The following is a 7393-nucleotide window of genomic DNA, read 5'->3' as shown; positions in this document are numbered from 1 at the left end:
TCTTCTATTCTTGATTGCAATTCTTCTTGATCTTCTTGAATCTGTCTAAAACTAGAAACGAAATAGTCTTCGATGATATCATAGCACTTGTCATAGAAGTCTTGTGATATCCAAATGGCAATAGCGAGAAATATTTTCTTATGTACTTATGTTCCTGAGATAACTGAGGTCGATTCTCTGTCACCTCCTTTTACTAGATATGGGGAAAAGCAACTCCCAGGAAGCCGGGAGTTGAATTTTTCATCATAATACCTCATTAGATCTTTTGATTGTTTATTTTGTAACCAGTGATCGAACCTTTTACCTCCATCTTGACACAACTTGGTTGCATTGAAGTACCCAGTGTTCTTATCTATAATCAGCTTGAAGTCACCAAAGACGCCGTACCAATAGTTGTCCTTGATCTGTTCATAGCAAATATCATTTAAACTAAGAGAACTATCCATAGTACCCATATTTATTATATAGAAAATCTTTATTTTTAACTTCATTTTCGTGGGGTCCACCAGCACTGGACCCCTTTCAAACATGCATAATCACTGCTTGTACCTTTTTTGGCTCTATATAATACGTTGAGTTTTGCTGGCTTGGATGTAGGCCAGCTAATTTTTATCAAAATATTCAAGTAGTTTCTTACTTCTTACTAATCTTAAAGTCATCTCTTTTGATTCTTTATTTCTCCACCTTTTGATTGCGTACATAGAGCGGTTGGTAGAATCGTCCCCATCGCCTGTTCTATGTAATCTTAAACCAGCCTTTTATGGAATAATAGCCATAAAAGACAAACATTTATATTTACACTACAACATTACTTTTATCTATCCAACTATTATGCGAATCATCAAAACCTAACCATTTGACATATACTTTATCACCTTTCTTTCTTAACACCTTTTCCACCAAGTATTCATCTTTATGTTTCGTCTTTAATAGTTCTGGTTCGTAAAATCTACCTTGTACATCCTCTTCTTCTAAATTTTTAATTCTATAGGTAGGCGAATTAGATGGAATAACTTCGCTAATAACAAATACTTCTGTTGACCAATTAGGTGTATATCCTTTCTCAAATAACCCTTTCGACTTACTTATACGAACATGATCACCTAACTTGTATTTGGGCTTAACACGCTTATATTCTTTTTGATACACTTTCTCCAATATTGTTTGCTCATTTTTCTTGTTAACTTCTATAGGTTTTAAACCAATTGTTCTATGAATTTGATGATTATACTCTTTAACTAGTGTTGGTAATATCTCTATCCATTTATAATTCCCCTGTGTTGTGAACCTTTTCCACATGTTCTGCTTAAGTGTTCGATTAAATCTCTCAACAACAGAAGCTTTCTTACCACTATAGGTTGAGTAATGATTAATCTTATTTTCCTCCATTAACTTCTTAAACTCTTTATTGTAAAACTCTTTACCTTGATCTGTTTGTAAGTTACTAGGCTTTCTTGTTCTTAATATGGATTCGAATGCTTCTGTAACATTCTTCCCACTCTTATCTTTAACAGGAACAGCAAACGCATATTTCGAGAACACATCTATAATCGTTAGCAAATATTTATAACCTTTATTGATTTTGGAAACGCCTTTTAATACTCCGCTATCCATTTCAACAAGATCAGCTTGCCAAAGATCATCGATACCTTTTATAACCACACTTAATATGTCAAAGTTTTTTCTAGATGGTTTGTGAATTTCTTCTATAATGTGTTCTCTAACACCTTTACCTTCTTCTCGTCAATCAGGCTTTTTAACGAATTGAGTTTTAGTAACACCACATACAGAACAAATACCTTTCTTTAGATATCTTCCATTCTTTGTTTGTTCAATTCTAATAGTATCTTTATTCGTATCTGTCGATTTCTTACACTTAACACAATACATCCTGTTTATTATATAGAAAATCAATAACTATCGCTGTTTAATATTATGCTATCAACATTCTCACCATCATCATCACTATCTTCGTCTTCTCTTTCTACATGCATAAGAAGCAATAGTAATTTACCATGTTTCAGATCAGAATCTTTAGATGGTCTAACTGCTAATTTATCATTTGTATTAAAGTGCAATGGAAAAGTTTCAACTAGAGAATCATTTAAATATATATCTATATAATACGTATTGTAAGATGACTCTATATGCATTATCCTACCTTTATAAAGAAATTTGTATGTGATAGATTATGTATTAAAAAGAACGGAGTTTCAACATTTTCTGATATCAATCGACTATGAAGCTCTATAACATAACTCTGTTTGATGAAGTTAAGCTCTTCTTTCAACATAGCAATATCTTTTCTCACAACTGTATTATCTAACTCTGACGTCATTTTAACATTACCAAAGATATCCATATTTATTATATAGCAAACGTCTTTAGGAAAGCTCTCTTTCTATGTACATTACAACAAACAATAATTGTCCTTCTTCCATAGCAGAATTTTTATTTGGTTTAATCGTAATTATATCGTTCTTCTTAAAGTCAAAAGGTATCTCTTTAATCAAAGTATCACCCAAATATATATCTAAAAAGTATTTATCCAAACTTAATTCCATGTGCATTATTTTCCCATTATAGAGAAATTTGTAACCGTTAGAGAGATTAAATATTCTAAAGATTGGCTCCTTAACGTTTTTAGCTCTTAATCGATATAATAGGGGCATGGTTTCTTTTTGCATAATCAGTTTAGTAGTATCCATCCTAACCTTTTCAATATCTTCTTTCTTTATGTATGTGTCTTGTAACGTTACTAATGCATCTTCAAATCGTTTTCTATCGTTCTCTAATTGAGCTTCTATTGACCTAAGTTGACTTACGCTAACAACATCATTTAAGTTCTCCAATAATTTTAATTTTTCTTCACTAATATCAACATCACCTTTTCTATCTTTAACATTACCAAATATATCCATACTCATTTATTATACAGAAAACGCCCATCCTAATTTTTCAAAACATTTCTTTAACATCTCTATTTGTCTAGGTGAGCGTTTAAAATCAATATCAACATGAACATCATGCTTTTTCAACAGATGGTACAATACACATTTCAAGTTAATAAACAATACTCTTTTCGGATACAGTTCTTTAAAGACCTCGTGTAAGTTTTCGAACTCATTTATAAGTGTTTCCTCCATATGTTGTAATCTTAATGGTTTTTGATCGGTAAGGTGATAGTGTATTAAATAGACATCATCATAATATTTTGTATATTTGTTTTTCTTTAGTACTTCTAGAACATCTTTTGTTGATATTAAATGTTTTGGCATATCTCCAAATTCATCATTTAACACCTTGAGCACCTCTTCGGGAATAATTCTATCCTGTAAAGCTTGCAAACGAGATAGCTGTAACTTAAATCTTTTTGTAGTATCGTACCATGGTTTTCTCGCACAAGCAGCTCTCATTCCTTCATTAGTATCGTAAACCCAACCACTCTCTACAGAACAATCATCACAAATGTATCTACTCATACCTTTTGTTAATGACTTACTACCACAATTACTGCATTGTATTGGTTTAGAGCTATAATTTGACAGCAAGTCTTTTAAGGTAATTATTGGACGTAACTTTTTTAACTCTTCTTCCGTGTACAAAAATTTTGGTATTAGCATTTTCCATAAATCAATAACATTATATACGTTGTTTTTATCTTTTAAGTCTATCTCGCTAACATGCTGAAAATACTGATAAAAATTAAATCTATCTAGTGCATCTAGTTCATCCTCATGCTTCTCGAAATAATCTAAAAATCTATTGTGTATAGCTTCCATATTTATCTTAAACAAAACTTTTATGGATACAAACCATAAAAGCACTTAAACTTAATCATTTTTAATCATATACATACATCACTAAAAGAATACCCTTGATTTAGAAGATTTAAAACCTTAACACAAAGATGACCACATATAACTGAGTTAAAGTCTTGTATTCGTTCGTCATTGTAAAGTAAGTTTTCGGTACCAAGATATTGTACTAGTTGTTTAGGAGGAACACCACCATAAGAATCGAACACGTACTTTATGTTGTTATCTTTCCAATAGGATATCCAATGAGTACCAATGTTTTCTGATTTATCAAGGTTAACTACACCACACTCATTTACAAAAGGTTTTTGTGGAAGTTCATCACTCATAAATACACCTCTAAATCGTTTTATCTTTAATTCTTTAGCCAACCTCTCTATATCGAAGTTGGTCAATGGTTTTAGTTTTTTGACTTCTTTGGTTTACCCGCCCCCTGCTTTTCTTCCATAGCCATATTGTATCTTTTTTGTTCTTCAAGTTCTTGTTTATTCTTCTTAGCATCCAGTACAGTTTTAGTAATCGCTGCTGCACCACCTGCTAATGAGCCAACTGCTCCTAAAGCTGCAAAAATGGCTGGAATTGTAAAGATAAAACCGCCAATATGCTCTTTCTTAATCTTTTTCATTTGTGCAGTAGTTAAAGTTAAATCCATTCCTTTACCTTCTTTAATTTTCTTGGCTTTATCGTTAAGTTGTTTCTTTGTTAATACATGATCAATATTTAGATCCTTTAGTTCGTTATAAGGAACACTAAAGATACAACCTTTAATAGAACACATCTTCCTATTTATTTAAGAGAAAATCTTAGTTTGTAAAAGTACAGTTGTTGTTGCTCCACCAAAATCAATTAAGGAATCATTCTCATCTGTTATCCTTATCTCAAAATTATCAACCTTGTCTTTGGATATAGGGAAAAATAATGGATAAGTAGGTTCGTAAATGATGCTATGTTTAAACTCGGCATCTGTTTTAAATGATGCTATGATCCCTGTTTCTCTATGTGTGTATTCTGTATCTTTAACAAACATGCCATCTGCTATATTACAGTAAACATTTATAGTATCAAACGGATGAAACTTTGGCAACTTACTTCCAATATGTGTTTTGTTCTTTTCTAAAACTTCAAAAACATTAAACCCGAGGACAGTGCCTATACTCCCAATTGTAACATCATTACTATCAGTTTCAATTTTAACTCTATTTCTTAAATGATCTTCTGATAATGTTATGTTGATGGATTGAGATTTTAAATATTCATTAAGACTGTTTAAGCTGTATTGCCCTTCTGGTATAAAAACTTGTCTATCACCATATGAGAAACTGTTTCTTTGTGTTGTTATGTTTGGAGTTAGATATGTACTGTAAAACCTAACTAGTCCTATACTTAAATAGTTGCTCCTGTTGTCTAATTCGTAATGGAGTTTCTTCTTTAAAACAGAAGTATCGCTCGTCAGCTTAAATACCTTAGCCATTTATTATATAATAAATGAATGAGTTTGATTTACCTAGAGATATTCCGAGAGAGAAAGTAATCAAGTTAATAGAAGATGTCATTCAAAAGTTAGAATACAGTTTAAAGAAGAAAAAGAGAAAACTACAAATTGTTAAATATGCATACTACACTTTGATCACGTTGTCGGTTATACTTTCTGCAACAACTGGGTTTATTAATGTTTTTATACCTGTAACAATTTACTCAATATTAACAACGTCTCTCGCAACTGGAAGTGCTATTATAACAGGTTTGTCTTCTAAGTTGAACATAAGCAAAAGAAAAGACGAATATAAAACCATTGTCACTTGTATTAACTCATTTAAAGAACAGTTAGAGATGATAATAACATTGAATGGTGAAATGGATAGCGAATATATAAAAGATACGTTGCTTAAGATCAGAGAACAACTTAAAGATATAAGATCATAAAAGAGACGAGTAGATTTGAAGACCTGGAAACTACAAATGGCGTCCGCATTACGGACACCCTTCCAAATGAACAACCTCACACAAATTTCATCAACGAACCGGGTCTGTACTAGTACTATGAGCAGAAAATTAATCATCGGATTTTTAAAGGTGAGCAAAACGCTCACCCCCTGATTTTCTCTATAATAAATGAGTAAGAAAACTATTAATTGTGATGTAAAAGAGATGATAAAAGAAACAACAGCTAAGAAAAGAAATGGAGAACTTATACCTGATGATGTTCGATGTCTTATCGTGGGTCCGTCGGCGTGTGGTAAAACTTTTTTGCTATTTAACTTCTTATTACAGCCAGGTTGGTTAAACAATAATTACTTCTACATATATTCTAAAAGCATGAATCAACCAAAGTATGAGCAGTTAAAAGATCGATTTGAAAAGGCAGAACTAAAGTTTAAGAAGCAAATAGCAACGTTCTTAAGCGGTAATGATTCTATTGTGCCTATTGATGAATGTGAAAAATACTCTGTTGTTGTATTTGACGATTACATTTTGGAGAATCAAGATACTGTTAGAAATTACTTTACAAGAGGTAGGCATAGACATTTAGACTGTTTCTATCTTGCACAAACATATTCAAAAGTACCTAAACAGCTTATAAGAGATAACGTTAACTTCCTATGCATATTCAGACAAGATGATACTAATCTTAAACATGTGTATAATGAGTTTGTTGGGGGAGATATGTCTTATGATAAATTTAAAGAGATGTGTTCAAAATGTTGGCAAGAAGATTATGGTTTCATAGTAATTGATATGACAAGGAAGGTAAACAATGGTAAGTATAGGAACAAGATAAAACACTTCTTAAACGTTTGATGTTTTTGATGTTTGACGTTTGAACGTTTGACGTTTTTTCACGTTTATTGACGTTTATTGACGTTTATTGACGTTTGTTCGTTTTCTATACAATAAATGGATGAGAAAGAAATTGATAAGAATATTAAGTTGAAGGAGTTCTTGATAAAGGGCTTCAAATCTTGGAAGAAAGAAAGAGCAGGTATATACGATAAATTTAAAACACAAGAGCAACCTGTAATTGATGCTATTCAAAACTTGGGAAGTGAGATCAAAGAAGTAGCAGAACAAAATAAAAATCTAATAACTGAACTTGTTCCAGTTGTACATAAGACGGCTTCAATAGATCCTAGTCTACTAGAAACACCTAAAAAGATAACTTATGATAGTTCTCCAAGTAGTAGTGATACACCTATAACGGGAGAAATAAAACAAATGAGGAAACAAATTAAAGACAAAGTGGAATTAGTAGAACCTTTAACAACAGCACAGTCATTTGGTAAGATTGCAACGAAATATTATAGTAAAAGAAATGATACTGTGTTTGGGATAAGAACTGTAGAAGAAGATGGAAAAATAATAAACAAGATAGGAAATTTGGAAGTTAAAGTGAATGGTGATGATTTGATAATTAATGGTAAAACTTATAAAGGAACAGAAGGTCTATGGGAATTGTTAACGCCGAATACTAATAAAACCATCGAAGATTATGACGATGATGATTTTGAACAGTACAAGGAAATAATAATAGAATCAGATGCTGCCTTCCAAAAATATAATCGAGATAAAAAGGTAGC

This window comes from Thermobia domestica, chromosome 17, assembly GCF_964235325.1.
Source record: "Thermobia domestica chromosome 17, izTheDome1.hap1.1, whole genome shotgun sequence".
Taxonomy (NCBI): domain Eukaryota; kingdom Metazoa; phylum Arthropoda; class Insecta; order Zygentoma; family Lepismatidae; genus Thermobia; species Thermobia domestica.
Note: the sequence above shows the minus strand (reverse complement) of the source record.